We start from the raw sequence: 16,822 nt of genomic DNA, 5'->3' as shown, positions 1-16,822 counted from the left end.
TGTCAGAATTGCCTTCCTTTTTAGGCTGAATAACATTCCATGGAATGGATGGACCGTGTTTTGCTTCTCCATTCATCCCTCAAAGGACACATGTAATACCTACATTAATTTCTCATGTCTTATAATATTTGTGGAATAACTTCAGAAAGTCCTATGAATCAAAAATCATTTACCGTTAACTTTTTTTTTTTTTTTTTTTGCGGTACGCGGGCCTCTCACTGTGTGGCCTCTCCTGTTGCGGGGCACAGGCTCTAGACGCGCAGGCTCAGCGGCCGTGGCTCATGGGCCCAGCGGCTCCGCGGCATGTGGGATCTTCCCGGACCAGGGCACAAACCCGTGTCCCCTGCATCGGCAGGCGGACTCTCAACCACTGCGCCACCAGGGAAGCCCAGCATGAAAGTTTGAAAAACAATTAAAATAGCACAGGACCGAAGTTAAAACAGGAGGGGACTGACTTCTTGGGACAAGTGTTGGGAGAGGAGACGGACCCTACACTTCTTTCTACAGCCCTAGGAGGTCCTGCGGACCCGGCTTGTTCACACATTGGGGGTCCACCCAACACAGCCATGGTGTCCTGACCGAGGTGGATGTGTGACCCTGGGTGCGGGGTCTGGGAAGGTGGGGTCACTCTCGTGTGTGGATGTGTGACCCTGGGTGCAGGGTCTGGGAAGGTGGGGTCACTCTCGTGTGTGGATGTGTGACCCCAGGTGTGGGGTCTTGGATGGTGGGGTAACCCTGGTGAGTGTGGATGTGTGACCCCCGGTGAGGGTCTGGGGCTTGTGTGGGTCTCACCTCATCTACATGGGTCAGGTTCACATGTAGGGGGAGACGCCATATCTGCTCTTTGCCTGCAGTGTGTCTTGTCCCCTCTGAGATTTCCAACATCTGAATTGAGGGTGTTGCCCTGATTAACCTGTGGTCCCTTTTCTTCTCTTAATCTTGTCATGTTCATATGAGGACAGGCACCTGTGAGCCGGTTGCTGCTCTGTGTTCTGCTGAGTGATCAGTAACCCTTGGTGGTATCATATTAATATCACAGCATATCATATAGCATATCTAATCCATGGGGGTCACACTGTCTGGGTTCCCCTGGACAGAGCTCAGGTAGCACAGATGAGCCCCCCTAAGAATGGTCCGTCACGTGCCATGGGAGGGTACCATGATGGCCCCCGAGGTGGGGGATGGTGCTTGGGCCTCACACATTTGTGATAGGGGAGTTGAATTGGAATCTCAATTAACAAGACATCATTTAAAAAATTTATTTTATTTTTAAGTGAACTAAAATACACATCAGGGACTTCCCTGGTGGCACAGTGGTTGAGACTCCATGCTCCCAATGCAGGGGGCCCGGATTTGATCCCTGGTCAGGGAACTAGATCCCACAAGCATGCTGCAACTAAGGAGCCACAAGCCACAACTAAGGAGCCCGCCTGCCACAACTAAGACCCAGCACAACCTAATTAATTAATTAATTTAAAAAAACATACAAAGAACTTTTAAAGGTCAAGAATCAGGAAAAAATAAAACACACATCACATACCCTTTACCATCGTCACCATTCTAAGGGCACGTTTCTGAGGCATCAGGTGCATTCACCTTGTCGTGGGGCCATCACACCATCCCTAGAACTTTTCATCTTGTAAAACCAAAATCCCATAACCACGAAAGTCTCACCCCGCACCCCCTCCCACAGCCCTGGCACTGACGTCCACTTTGGTCCATGAGTTGTCGACTCCAAGGCACCTGTTTGAGTGCAATCCTGCAGTTTGCTGTGAAGAGGTCAGGTTTGGAAGAGCTGACTTTCAGTCTGAAGCTCTGCCTGTTTGCATCTGAAGAACCTGCATTTCGGGAGAGGGTGTACAAGGGATAGCGCACCTGGGGGTGCAGATGAGCCAGGACCTGACCAGCTGCCTGTGGTGCCTTCTGGTCCCAGGCTGCCCTTCTGTGTCATCCCTGTCCCTGCTGGCGCCCCTAGGATGCTGGTGTCTGAGTGAGATTCCTCTGGTGCCCCTGCTCCCCTCCCCTCTTCCTGCCGGTTGGGGAGGGGGCTGCTTGTTAGGTGGTCTCTGCTCCTGCGGCAAGAGGGACCCTGCAGGGCTGACCCGCAGAGTGTGGGGTGTGATCCCAAGAGCATGGGGCCCTCACAGAACACAGCGTCGAGGTCGTGACAGGTGCTCAGGCTGCCTCATCACTGACATGGGGTGTTCCCGAGACCCCGCTCAGGAGGGAGTAGTGGGTGGTCTGGGACCCCAGAGGCCCAGTTCCTATTCTGGAGCTGAGTACGTCCACCTTAGGCTCCAGATTTACCCCGAGCCTCAGCCATCTCCCTATGTCCTGCCTTTGAATGCAGGAAAATGACTTCTACTGATCATTTTCCACTACATAGGCCTGGTCCTGTCAATATTGGCGTTCTTTAATTTAGGCGTCCTGGGATAGCTTTATAGGCCTAAAGAAGGAACAGCTCATGAGTGTAAAACATTTTCAGATGAAACTAATATTCGATGACTATCTCTTAGTCATCTTAGTTGAGATGACTCAGCTCTTAGTTGAGTTCTCTTAGTCATAATTCTGGTTTTAGATCTGATGTGGGGATTATAGAGGAGTCAAAAAAATTTATTTTATTTATTTATTTTTTGCTGTACATGGGCCTCTCACTGCTGTGGCATCCCCCGCCGCGGAGCACAGGCTCCGGACGTGCAGGCCCAGCAGCCATGGCTCACAGGCCCAGCCGCTCTGCGGCATGTGGGATCCTCCCAGACCGGGGCACAAACCCGCGTCCCCTGCATGGGCAAGCGGACTCTCAACCGCTGCACCACCAGGGAAGCCCTAACTTTTTAAAATTTTATTTTTATGGCTGTGTTGCGTCTTTGTTGCTGTGCGCGGACTTTCTCTAGTTGTGGAGAGCGGGAGCTACTCTTCGTTGCGGTGCACAGGCTTCTCATTGTGGTGGCTTCTCGTTGCAGAGCATGGGCTCTAGGCATGGGGGCTTCAGTAGTTGCAGCATGTGGGCTCAGTAGTTGTGGTGCACAGGCTTAGCTGCTCTGCAGCTTGTGGGATCTTCCCAGACCAGGGATCAAATCCGCGTCCCCTGAATTGGCAGGTGGATTCTTAACCACTGCGCCACCAGGGAAGTCCTGAGGAGTCTAAATTTAAATCTTCATAATCTGTGTATTTGTAGCTTCAGTATCATTCATGACTTGTAGATTTTATGTTAGGGAAGAGTTATTGATTTCACGTATCACGTAAAGGATTCGTAATGATGATAAGGCAGTTAAGATTAGAATGGTGGCTGGTAAATGGTTATCTCTACTTGTGCATCTAGTGTACGTGTATGAGTCAGTTTAGTTGTCAATATTAGTAAAATCATATAGAGCACTAGAGAACTTATCCAAAAACTGATTATTAACATGTGATCATGAAGATGTAAAAGTTCTTCCATAATAGGTGATGTTGCATCCTGAGAGCCTAGATGAAATGGATATGCCATAGTGTTACACAGGAGTTTTGCCTATGACTTAACTTTTACAACGTTATGTAATTTATTTTAATGGTATTTCACTTATTGAGAAAGACATAATGGTTGTGGTATTGGCTTGACACCAGTTGACAAGGATTCAATTCCTTCCTTCCTTATTGTATTTTATTTTTAAAAACTTTGTTTCTAAAAAAAAAACAGCAAAAAAAACCCTTTCTTTCTTCCTTCCTTCCTTTCTTTCCCACACTGCACGACTTGCAGGATCTTAGTTCCCCAACCAGGGATTGAACCTGGGCCCCAGCAGTGAAAGCACTGAGTCCTAACCACTGCACTGCCAGGGAATTCCCTCTCCTTCTCTGATTTACAAAACCAGGGTAATAAATAGACTGCAAAGAGTCTTTTTTTTGTTTTGGCTGCACCATGTGGCTTGCGGGATCTCAGCTCCCTGACCAGGGATTGAACCCTGGGCCACAGCAGTGAAAGCTGGGACTCCTAACCACTAGGCCACCAGGAAACTCCCCAAAGAGTCTTCTTTTTAGGAGACTGTTTTCAATAATGCTTGTTATTGGTGTAAGGACAAGAATTAAAAGAAAGTATAGAATAGATGCTAGTTCGGGTTTGTATACCCAAAGAACGAAACCGAAGCTGAGATTGACGCAGCTCAAGTTTTATTCTGTGGCCAAGGAATGGAGAAGTGGGAACTTAGTTCACAGATCACCTTGCCCATGTGGTGAGAGGGATTTGATTTTAAAGAGTAAAGACAAAGGCAGGAGGAGTGAGGCTAATGATGGGGAGCACATGCATTAGTCTAGGGAAGGGGCAGCACTTCCCTGGAGAGGGGAGCCACACCCTTTTTATCCTTTCTTGGTCCGTATCTTCCAGTAGGTGTGTCATCTAGTAGCCAATGTAGTAAACTCAGCAGAATGAGACTCAGGGTCTGTTGGAGGTCAGATTCGTTGCCACCTTTGTTCCAGCTGGTTCTGTCTGGTGTTTATCTCTTCCTATAGCTTCCTTCTTCTGTCTCCAGACCCTGTGACTTAAAGATACATGTTAATTCCTGTTCAAGCAGGGATTGGTGGGTTTTGAGCAAAGAACTGGCACAGCTCTGACAACAAAATCCCCCCTTTTCTGTTACTGCTCCTCATTCTTGAGGGGTGCTGAAGGGCAATGCTCTGCCTTCTGAAGCTGCTTCCTGCTGAACATGGGCATAGTTTTCCCCTGGATTAGAGGAGCAGAACTGTTCCCTGTGTTGCCTAAAATATGTCTGGTGGTCACCAGGCTGTAGTCCCAGTTGCTTGTACCCTTGTGTTTGTGTCATCTGAAGTTTGCTGGCTTCAAGCCCTTTGCTAACAAAGTTGACAAGGCAGTTAAGGAGGCAAGGCCTGAAGATGAACAGGAGGATGATAGCAGTTAGTGGGCCAGGAAATGAAGGAAACCAGGTTAAGCTGGGGAGGCTGTTTGACCGTATTCCAGATGGAGCTTGGATCTGGACTTTGTGTGTTTATCTGTGTTACCACTGAGCTTGCTCATATATCTCTCTTATGTTGACCTCAATCTGACCAGAGTTATTGATTTACATGCAGCAGGTTTCATTCATAACTGCACAGACTCCCCCTTGCTCAGCCAGGAGGTCGTCAAGGGCTTGCCTATTGTCGAGAACAACATTTGCTAGTGAGTCCAGAGAAGTACAGAGTCCTTGTAAGGCATCCCCTGTATTTTTAGACAAGTCCTCAAGGGCCCGTGTGAGATTTTGTAGCGTGATTTCATGGTATGCGAAACCTCCTCAGGAGGCCGCCAGTCCAAGAGCAATCCCTACTCCTGCCAGAGTGAGTTCTATTGCCCTTGTATCTGGGGGCTGGGTGACATTATGAATGGTTATACCTAGGTTCCTCGAACTTAGCTGGCCTAGCATGCATTGTGCACAAATTGGGCATTATCTAAGCAAGGGCAGGCTAGAGCCCACCCTGGAAAAGGGAAGGTGTTGGGGTTGTTCTGATGCGGCAGCTGGTTTACTCTCGGGCCACAAAGGAACAGGTACCCAGGGGGCGTGCATGCCTGGTGCACCTCTGAGGAACTGAACCACCTCTGTAAGTGGGTAGCCCAAGAGGGGGTGTCCTTGCAGTGTGGGGAGAGAAGCCCACCTGCATAACAGGGGTCACTGGGGGATTCTGGACCTAATGGCTTTTCCTCAGACCTCAGGAGGGCCACTTACTAAACCCCAGACAACTGGTGTCTTCCCTCCCCAGTAAATACATCTCCCATCTGGTCCCTGTGTGTATTCATTGAGTCAGTACAGAGGGCACCAATGGGTGAGATTTCCATAGGAGTCAGTCCCGGGGCACTTAAATTGTGGGGTAATGGAAGAAGCAGTGATCAGAGTCCAGAGCAGCCCCCGGTGTTATCGCAAGTCCCTCCCTTTGGTAAGGGCTGCTGACGGGCAGTGGCAGCGAGACAGAGACTGGTTAGAGTGATGGCACTTTAGAGTGAGGGCTTTGTATTTGTTAGAGATGTTAGTGCAAGGGGTGAGGTCCAAGCAGGGAAGCTGCATTATGGATGGGATACGAACTTCAAGTGGGGAAGGTTCAGCAGACTCGTTAGCCAAGGTGAGAGTGAGGCTGTCATTCTTAGGGGTAAAATGTAATACCTTTAATCCATAGGCATCACTTTGTGGTTGGGGGTGACAGACCAGCACTGGGATAGACTTTGTCCACGGGCTATAATCCGTGAGAAATTTACTATTGCACTGCGTTCCCATTCCATGTGGACAGTTGTAAGAGAGCAGAGAAGATAAGAAAGAATAGACAATAATGGCTACTCATCCTGCTTCCAACGTTAATGTCCCTGATATCCAGCATGGACAGAGGAGATTTCTGCCAGAGGGAGGGAGTTTGGCAGAACAGCAGGAGCCAAGTAAGGCAATAGCAATGACAAGGCCAACTACTAAGCCTGCCCACCGCATTACTTATCTATTGGTAAGTTAGGCCTTTTGAAAAGTAACTTAAGGTCTGTGACAGGTTCATAGGCGCTTTGAGTGGATGGCTCAGTAACTTCTTCCTTCGGTGTAGGTGCTGTTTTCACTCTGGTATGGTGGGCCCATGGAGTTATACCCTGTAACTGTAAAGCAGAATAAGTAGTCCAGATTACTAGATAAGGTCCTGTCCACTTGGGGTCTAACTGGTCTTGTGGATTTCCAGCCTTCCAGGTTTTCAAATAAATCAATTTTCAGGGGAGAAAGGATGTAAAACCCTGTCTAAAGGGGAAGGCAGTTCCGGATTCCCGTAGGCATGTAAAGCTTTGATTATTTCCCCTGTCTGTAAGGTATATTTCTGCCGGTCCATATCCTTAAGATTGGTCTTGGAGCCGGGTCCTTCAGGAATGGGCCTCATGTACATGGGCTCATATGGACTTAACCTGAGCTTTCCTTTAGGGGCTATTCGCAGTCTCAAAAGTGCTGTGGGGAGAAGGGAGATCCAGGGTTGATGACTGTCTTGACATGGTTTGGCTAAGTTTCTTTTGAGGGTTTGATTTATTCTGCTTTTCTTTTTTTTTTTTTTAAGATGCTGGGGGTAGGAGTTTATTAATTTATTATTTTTGCTGTGTTGGGTCTTTGTCTCTGTGCGAGGGCCCTCCCAAGTTGTGGCAAGTGGGGGCCACTCTTCATCGTGGTGCGCAGGCCTCTCACTATCGCAGCCTCACCCATTGAAGACGCGCAGGCTCAGTAGCTGTGGCCCACGGGCCCAGCCGCTCTGTGGCATGTGGGACCCTCCCAGACCAGGGCTCGAACCCGTGTCCCTTGCATTAGCAGGCAGACTCCCAACCACTGTGCCACCAGGGAAGACCTATTCTGCTTTTCTTGAGGATTGTCATCTCCAAGTGGAGTGTAAACCCCATTTAATTCCTAGAGCTCTAGCGACTCCCTTAGTCATTTGGGAAACAAAGGCAGGCCCACTGTCATTCTGGATGGACTTAGGGAGCCCAAACTGAGGGATTATTTCCTTGAACAGGGCCTTAGAGACCTCCCAGGCAATCTCAGTTCAGGTGGGGAATGCTTCCATCCAGCCGGAGAAGGTGTCAGTCAAAACCAGCAAGTATCTAAAACTTCCTTGTGTCCAGGGCATTACTGTAAAATCAGGTTGCCAGTCTTGACCTGGATATGTGCCTCTATGCTGGGTGGGGGTCACTCCCTTGACCTTGGTTGGGGGTTTGTGTTGGCCTTATTCTGGAGGCAGATAGGGCAAGCTTCAACCACCTGTTTAAGGAGACTACGGAAATTGGGGGCAGTCATGGATTTGATGAGCCATTAAAAAATATATATATTTATTTGGCTGTGCTGGGACTTAGTTGTGGCACGTGGGATCTTCTTTGCAACGTGCAGGATCTTTAGCTGCAGCATGAGAACTCTTAGTTGCAGCATGTGGGATCTAGTTCCCTGACAGGGATCAAACCCAGGCCCCCTGCACTGGGAGCACAGAGTCTTAGCCAGTGGCCCACCAGGGAAATCCCTGATGAGCCGTTGATATAGGGCCTCCTGCTCATAATGTGTCCTCTGGTGAGCTTCCAGGATGGCCTGCAGTGCAGTGGCTGATGAGGAACAGCTGCCCATGACTGTTAATCATCCACCTTGGGTATTCTGGGCTTTTCAGTGGTAAGGTTTTTGTCTCAGAGATAAATTGTAGCTCCCAATTTGTATAGTAAGTCTTTTCCTATTAGGGGAATTGGGCATTCTGGTACATATAAGAGTGAGATAACATTCTCCCTTTCAAATCGCACTCAAGGGGCTCTATAAAATTATGTTCCTGTGGCTTCCCTTCCACTCCCATTATCTTACATTTATCCTTGGTCATTCTGCCTTGTCGGGTGTTCAAGACTGAGTAGATGGCCCCTGTGTCGACTAGAAAGTGAACTAGAAAGTGTGTTTTACCCCCACAGTCAGGGTCAGCCAAGGCTTCTCCAAGGAGCCCCTGGGCCCCTTCAGTCCTCTTCTTCTTTCACGTGTGAGACCGGCAAGGATGAGCCTGGACACAGTGGTCCCTTTAGCTTCCTTCTGAGACGTCTGGGGCATCCCCCTCCCCATGGCCCTCCTCCCTACGGACTGGCTTTGAGCCCTTCTCTCCACTGTGGGTGTGGTCTTCAATACCTGGGGTGACTCACTGATGTCACAGGGTCCCTCTGGGGGAGGCCCCATCATCACTGGGAGGTTGACTGACCCTGAATTACTGAAGCCAGAATACTGGCAGTTGGGTTCCGCTGGTCTAGTTTCCTTGGCATCTGCCTCCAGATCCTGGTTGTTGAACACCCGAAATGCTGACTCCACCCCAGGAAGAAGGTGTAGTGCGCCCTATCTCCAACTTATGTAATTTTCTCCTAATGTCTGGGGCGCTCTGGGAAGTGAAATGGGACTTAAGAATGGCCTACCCTTCCACTGACTCCAGGTTCACCTTCGTGTACCCACAAAGGCACTCCCTTAGGCATTCCAGGAAAGCCAAGGGGGTTTCCTTCAGTCCCTGGATGACTCCCTGAACCCTACTCCAATTTAAGGGTTTCTTCCCAGCCAACTGAATGCTCTTAAGAATCAAATCCCTGAAATGTGTGAGGTGCTGCTGACCATTTTCCACTTACTGGTCCCACCAAGGGTCCATGTAGGGAATGGCCTGGATTCAAGGCTGGTATAGAACCTGTCCTGCGTTATCTTGCTTGGTCTTATCAGCTTCTTCAGTTGCATTAGTTATAATCAGTGTCTTTTCTTCCACAGAGAATACGATGTTCAGGAGGGTTTGGACATCCACCCAAGTGTGGAAAGGAGTGTGGAATATTCCCCAGACTAAATTAAGGACCCCCTTGGTATCTTCTTTCAAACCCTTGGATTGATCCTTCCAGTTACACAGATCTGAGGAAGATAAGGGTACATGCAGTGGTCAGTCTGCCCTCTCCATTAAGGACCTTGGAAAGGGGGAATAGCCTATTGCTTCCAGGGGGCTGGTACTGAATGCCGCTATGGGTGTGAACTGGACTAGTCCCCAAGGGAGGCATGCTGAGAGATGGAGGTGGGAGAGTCGGGGAGGTGGCAAGGGCACCAGGTAGGGTGGTTGTGAATTAGAGGGCGTAGAAGGTGTCAGGGAACCAGGTCAGGTAGGGGTAGATGACTCAGGAGTCTCGGGTGAACTGTCAGAAGGGGGAGAAGCTACCCTTGGCAGAGAGAGGAAGTCAAGAGAATATTCAGGGGCTTCCCTGGTGGCGCAGTGGTTGAGAGTCCGCCTGCCCATGCAGGGGACACGGGTTCGTGCCCCGGTCCAGGAGGATCCCACATGCCGCGGAGCGGCTGGGCCCGCGAGGCATGGCTGCTGAGCCTGCGCATCCGGAGCCTGTGCTCCGCAATGGGAGAGGCCACGGCAGTGAGAGGCCCGCGTACCGCAAAAAAAAAAAAAGAATCTTCAGGCTGAGATTCCAGTACCAGGAGAGAGAGACATTAGAGATAATGTTGCATTTCTCATGGAGGCCCTTGTTTTTGCAAAGCACCATGAAAAATTGGACATAGGGGATCTCATCCCATATTTTTCAAATGCTGGCAACAGAGGTCCAATTGAAAAATGGTATTATAATTTAGAAAGCCATTAGTTGGCCAACTTTCTCCATCCACCAGTTTATACTGGGGCCATGTGTTGCAAAAGAAAAGAAGCTGTTAGTGGGCGGTAATTTCTAGTTATGGAGGATGCACCCTAGTGGCGATTTCGCTGGGATAGGGGCTTGGTTACCCCTACTGGGGAGTCCTTATTTCTAGTCTGTTTCCAACTTCCCAGTGGCCTCCTTCTAGGGTTGGTGGCGATGCAGATCCCACAAGATTAGCCCACACCAGGTGATCTAGGTGCTCTGAAACGTGAACCAATCTTTGTGGGGTATGGGAGGGGAGATGCTGTCTAAGAGGGCCTTAGTTATAAGGTCCCCCCTCTCTGTCTCTCTCTCTTTTTTTTTTGGCTGCATTGGGTCTTCGTTGCTGCCCGCGGGCTTTCTCTAGTTGTGGCGAGTGGGGGCTTCGTTACAGTGCACGAGCTTCTCATTGTGGTGGCTTCTCTTGTGGAGCATGGGCTGTAGGTGCACGGGCTTCAGTAGTTGTGGCTTGTGGGCTCTAGAGTGCAGGCTCAGTAGTTGTGGCACATGGGCTTAGTTGCTCTGCGGCATGTGGGATCTTCCCAGACCAGGGCTTGAACCCGTGTCCCCTGCACTGGCAGGCAGATTCTTAACCACTGTGCCACCAGGGAAGTCCCAGATCCCCTCTTAAGTCAGCAATGAGACATTCCCAGACCCACTGTGGGGCTGTAGGAGATACCTGATATAGGTGGGTGCTTTCAGCAAGCAGTCCCTGGAGACAGGGTGAAGGTGGAGTGGGAAATAAGGGTTCTCTAGCCAAATAAATTACCCAGAGAGCCTCTCCAGCATTCCAGGAGACTGTTCAAAGAGGGCTTGTCCATGCTTGGTTACAGGTGATCGAGCAGGGAGGCCAAATACTCATTTGGCATGTGTCCAGTTCTCTATACAACCAGCTACAAGGACCCAAGGACTTCGGATGATTTGGGGGTCCTCTTCTTTCCCCAGCCAGGCAAAGCGATTTTCCTGAAACCTGACAAAAATAATATTTTTAAAGGGTTCACGTCTGAGGAGGGATCCCAAGAGATCTGTGATGGACAGTAGTGGGGAGAGATCTACCTGACAGAGACAGGTACCCTGCCCTGGGATGGCAAATTGGGGTAAGAAAGACCAACACAAAAGTTGTGCTCTTGGATATTTTACTATATCCTAAAGGATATAGGGAACACAGCAGGGACTGGATGGCTTGGGCGTTTTACAGTGTGGCTACTTACACGGACATTTGTTTCCAGTCAGCAGGGTGCCCAGTGCTCATCTACCCTGGTCTGTGACTGACTTATCCTTTCACAGGAGTGTTCCAGTGGTGAGTGCCCTAGTGGCTTTTATGTGCTCGATCCGTGCCCACAGTTGCAGCAAGGATTTCCAAGAGCATTAGGACAGATAAGACCACACAGAACAGAGACTGAAGCTTCACTTGTATAAAGAACAGAGACTAGGACTTACGATACAGACAGAAAACAAGGCGATGTTCTTACCATGTGGTGGCCTCCAGAGGGCTTCTCATCCAGTCCAGTCCCCTTGCTTGGAACCAGTCCAACTAGACAGCCTATTGTCCAATCTCACCCACTACTAGAGGATCGGCTATATTTAGATAACCAGTTGCCCAGTCCAGTCCTCTAGACAGAGGTCTGGCTCTAGCCAGGCCAGGATCCTTTCCTTCAACCAGCCAACCCCTACAACCAATCTTGGCTTTATTGGCTGAAGTAGGGTCAGGGCCCCCTGTGCCAGCTGTCCCCTGGATACTACCCCAATGTGTAGCAAGCATCCTTGCTATAGATACGCAAGGGTGGGGAACCGGTCTTTACCTAGGGAGAACTCTACCTAACCCTTGGCTGCTTTTTGATCTCAGACTGGATTCAGTAGCCCTCACTGGCCCAGAGGTCAAGGATTGGGGCAAACTACCCAGTTATTTAGCCAGCTTTGTCAATCCTAGGTCAGCAAGCAAGTCCTGGCTGAATTACTGGATAGAATGGCAGATCCAAAGCCACCCTCTGGCTGGCTCACTAAAATTTGTTACAGAATCAAGTCGTATGGACCTCCAAGGAGGGGGGTCCATACAACTTAATTCAGCAACAGAAGCAGTGTACATGTTCAATGCAATCCCTCCAATGTTCAAATGGTATTTTTCATGGAAACAGAACAAACAATGCTACCACATGTATGGAACAACAAAGAACTCTGAATAGCCTAAGCCATCCTGAGAAAGATGAGCACTGCTGGAATCATCTCCCTCCCTGACTTCACACTACATTACGAAGCTACAGTAACCAAAACAGTATGGTACTGGCACAAAAACAAACAAACACATGGGCCAGAGGAACAGAATAGAGAGCACAGAAAGAAACCCATTTGTATGTTGTCTGTAAATTCACGAACAAGGAGTTAAGAACACAAAACGGGGAAAAGACAGTCCCCTCAATAAATGTTGCCAAGAAAACTGGACACCATCAACAACACATACAAAACTAACTAAAATCCACAATTTTCCACATCAAGTCCTTCCTCTGCTGGGTCCTCTGAAAACAGACACCCAACCCCCCACCCCCACCCTTAGCAGTAAGGCACACACAGGAAGCTTCTCCTCCCATTTTTCCTCACTTTTTACTCCCACGGTGGTGCCTCCTGGTGGTTCCTGAAGACACTGGGTTCAGATCTGTCTGCATGGACTCAGCCAAGTGTTGTCCCAAAGCTGAAACCATGGTGGATCCTGAAGAGACCGAGCTTCTATCAGTGGCACAAGTAGCCAAGTTCCTTCATGAGCCAAGTCCACCAGTGGAACACACATGCACCTCAAGTATCAGAGAGGTGGGCTTGGTGCCGCCTGCTGGCCAGCTGGGAAGTGCAGACCTCAACCTCTCAGTTCCCTGGAGCCCACGCTCACAACTGGCGAGCCTGCAGAACCACTAAATTTGGAAATTCAAACTGAGATGGAGCCAAATATCCCATGACTTCTCCAAAAATAGTTATAGAATAATAAATTGGAAACCATATGCAATCAAAAGACTGTAGACACAAACTTTACAACTTACACCAAAATTCACTCAAAATTGTCCATAGACATTTAAAATGTAAAACTATAAAAATTATAGGTGAAAACATAGAAGGAAATCTACATAACCTTGGGTTTGGTGATGAATTTTAACACAGAGTCTCAAAAGCCTAAGAAATAATATATATATATATATTTTTGTGTGTGTGGCACGCGGGCCTCTCACTGCCGTGGCCCCTCCCATTGCAGAGCACAGGCTCCGGATGCGCAGGCCCAGTGGCCATGGCCCACGGGCCCAGCCGCTCCGCGCCATGTGGGACCCTCCCGGACTGGGGCACGAACCTGTGTCCCCTTCATAGGCAGGCGGACCCTCAACCACTGCGCCACCAGGGAAGCCCAGAAATAAAATTTTGAACATGGATTTAAAAAATTTTAAACTCTATGAAATATCTTATTCAGAAAACCAAAAGACAAGCTACAAACTGAAAGAAAAATATTTTCAAAATACATAACTGATAAAAGATATGTACTCAAATTACACCAAGGATTCTAGAACAAACCCCATTAAAAATGGGTAAAGACTGCAACAGACACCTGGCCAAAGAAGATATACAGATAGTAAATAACATCATATACCATTAGGGAATTGCAAATTAAAACAACAATGAGATAGCACTGCACACCTATTAGAACTAATAAACTCAGAAAAAAAAAAAAAAAAACTACTACTGATTGATGGAGGGTGAGGAAAAACAAGAGCTCTCCTTCACTGCTGGTGAAATGCATATACAGCTACTTTAAAAGACATTTTAGAAGTTTTTTCCAAAGCTCAATAAGGCTCACGTGAGGATCCAACATCGTGCGTCCAGTATTTAGACAACTGCTTTTAAGAACTATGTCCAAATGCAAACAAGGATGTAATTAAGCACAGCAACTCTATTCATAATGGCTATAAACTTAAAGAAACCAGGATGTCCTTCAGTAGAAGAATGCATAAGCAAATTGGGGTACATTCATTTCAAGGGGAGCAGAATATGCCACCCCAAAATATGCCTGTTGGCATAAGGATTACTTTGAGCTGATTTCTTTTTTTTAAAAAAGAAGACACATAAGAATCTCTGAAAATCAAGTCAAGATTGCCCTTTTGTGAAGGAAGTTGACATTTATAAAGGAAGTCTCCATTTGAAAGCTCTCTCTCTCCATACCAAGAATGGAAGGATGAATAAATCTCAAGAAACTCTTATCAGTGGAGAAGGTAAGACTTAAATCTGCACAACAACCATACCCTTCCTTCATTTTTTTATCTTTAGATGAAGATGGTATTTAAGGTGATGGCTTGGGCCATTTCAGGGCGTTACTCAGTTTTCCTGAATATCTGTTATGCATATAGGAGGTACACACGTTATTAAACTTCTGAATGTTTTTCTCCAGTTCATCTGCCTTTCATTTTCATTACTACATGGGGGATCTCAATGAAGAACAAAGAAAGATAGAGGGAAAATTATTTTCCCTCCCATATACATGCAGTGGAATAGCATTCAGAAATATAAAGGAATGAACCATCAACCCATGCAAAAAACATGAGTCTTACACATATATTGCTAAGTGAAAAAATCCAGTCTGAAGTGCTATACACTGTATGGCCCCATTTATGACATTCTGCAACAAGTAAAACAGAGAGATGGTAAACGGGTTATGGGTGGGAGACTGAAATATTCCATATGATACTTTAGTGATGAATACCTGCCACTATGCATTTGTCTAAACCCATAAATTTTTACAGCCCAACAAATAAATCATAATATATTTAATTTTAGTTATTTAGGATATGGGAGTGCCACAGGATGCATTACAGAATTTAACAAAAACTGATTTAGAAATGTATTAAAAAATAACCTCACTGTTGGTGGTGGGACAAAAAGTGCTGACCTCGGTAACTTTGGAAATAAATGGAATCTGTAGAATAAAGGTAACAGTGGACTCTACCTTAACAGTGGACACTATTTTGTGTTTTTGTTTCTTTTTAAAAAAATTTTATTTATTTTTGGCTGTGTTGGGTCTTCGTTGCTGTGCGCGGGCTTTCTCTAGTTGCGGCGAGCAAGGGCTACTCTTTGTTGCAGTGCACGGGCTTCTCATTGCAGTGGCTTCTCTTGTTGCAGAGCATGGCCTCTAGGTGCGCGGGCTTCCGTAGTTGCAGCACGCAGGCTCAGCAGTTGTGGCGCACGGGCTTAGTTGCTCCGCGGCATATGGGATCTTCCCCGACCAGGGATCGAACACGTGTCTCCTGCATTGGCAGGCAGATTCTTAACCACTGCACTACTAGGGAAGTCCCTAGACTCTATTTTATAAAGTTATTTTCCTGGGGGTAGGAGCTAAGAATGCTGAGACCACTGTATTTGTAATCTGGAATGGAGCAAGCGATGAATTCAAAAAATGACAGATGGTGGAAGCCAGGTTTCTCACCATTGGAGTAGGAAGTTACAGATAAGCAAAGGGAGAAGGTTACAATATCCATGTAATAATGGATCAGGTTGGTGGCATTTATGTAAACTCATCTTTAGCTTAACATGGATACAAACAGTTCCATATAGAAATGTTTATAGATCTTCCCTGATGGCGCAGTGGTTAAGAATCTGCCTGCCAATGCAGGGGACACAGGTTCGAGCCCTGGTCCAGGAAGATCCCACATGCTGTGGAGCAGCTAAGCCCATGCACCACAACTACTGAGCCTACGCTCTAGAGCCCGTGAGCCATAACTACTGAGCCCGCGTGTCGCAACTACTGAAGCCCACGTGCTCTAGAGCTCGTGCTCTGCAACAAGAGAAGCCACCGCAATGAGAAGCCTGAGCACCGCAATGAAGAGTAGCCCCCGCTCGCCGCAACTAGAGAAAGCCCGCGTGCAGCAATGAAGACCCAATGCAGCCAAAAATAAATTTTAAAAAAATGTTTATAATTAGGTGTATACGCATAAGTTGGAATACATATTTCAGTGCATTATCAGCTGGGTACATTTAGCTTCCAAATGTAAGTTGTTTTTTTTTTTTTAATGGGAGATCTTTTGTTGTTGTTAAATATTTACTTATTTTGGCTGTGCCGGGTCTTAGTTGCGGCACATGGGGTTGAGGACTTCCTAGTTGTGGCACGCATGTGGGATCTAGTTCCCCGACCAGGGATCGAACCCGGGCCCCCTGCACTGGGAGTGCAGAGTCTTACTCACTGGACCACCAGGGAAGTCCCCAAAGGTAAGTTTTTTAATACCATCCTCTAATAAAAGGAATCAGGGCTCTTTGAAGAAATGGCTGCTACTAGGACTGAGAGATTAAATATATGAGGCAGGATAATGTTGAATTATCAGAAAGTAAAGAAGTACCAAGAAAAAAAAAACCTACAAGATGTTTTCATTTGACATAATTCCACAAGACAATGAAAAAAGCTCTCAATATCCAAAGCAAGAATGAATTAAGCACCCAAATACTGTAATGATGAATTATAACCACAAGTATAAAATAACTATTCAGGTGCCCACACTAGTAAAATAAATGATTACAAACATTCTTATGAATTGGGTTGAATAGAAATGTCCTATGCAGAAGAATTCCAAATAACTGATGTAGACACACAGCCATCCATCAAGGAGGTAACCCAACCCTCTTCTGAAGTGTGGGTTCTTCCTAAATAAGACATACAGTATGGACACGGGAAAAATAACTTCACAG

General features: G+C 47.3%; 1 protein-coding gene and 1 long non-coding RNA gene across 2 annotated transcripts in view; both read right to left on the bottom strand.

Annotated features, from left to right (window-relative positions):
• Positions 1 to 4,093: 4,093 nt before the first annotated feature.
• LOC132415067 (uncharacterized) overlaps positions 4,094 to 16,822 on the bottom strand; it is a 41,238-nt gene continuing 28,509 nt past the window's right edge. The window contains exons 2-3 of the long non-coding RNA XR_011246281.1: positions 10,890 to 11,090; positions 4,094 to 4,511 (exon numbers count right to left, since the gene is read on the bottom strand). This is a non-coding gene — a long non-coding RNA (uncharacterized lncRNA). The remainder of the gene's footprint in view (positions 4,512 to 10,889; positions 11,091 to 16,822) is intronic.
• LOC138413903 (zinc finger protein 135-like) overlaps positions 12,705 to 16,822 on the bottom strand; it is a 29,972-nt gene continuing 25,854 nt past the window's right edge. The window contains exon 2 of the mRNA XM_069540122.1: positions 12,705 to 13,020. The gene's annotated coding sequence lies outside the window, so the exon portion shown is untranslated. The remainder of the gene's footprint in view (positions 13,021 to 16,822) is intronic.

Source organism: Delphinus delphis, chromosome 19 (genome assembly GCF_949987515.2).
Source record: "Delphinus delphis chromosome 19, mDelDel1.2, whole genome shotgun sequence".
NCBI lineage: Eukaryota > Metazoa > Chordata > Mammalia > Artiodactyla > Delphinidae > Delphinus > Delphinus delphis.
Note: the sequence above shows the minus strand (reverse complement) of the source record. Positions and strands in the feature narration are given on the sequence as shown.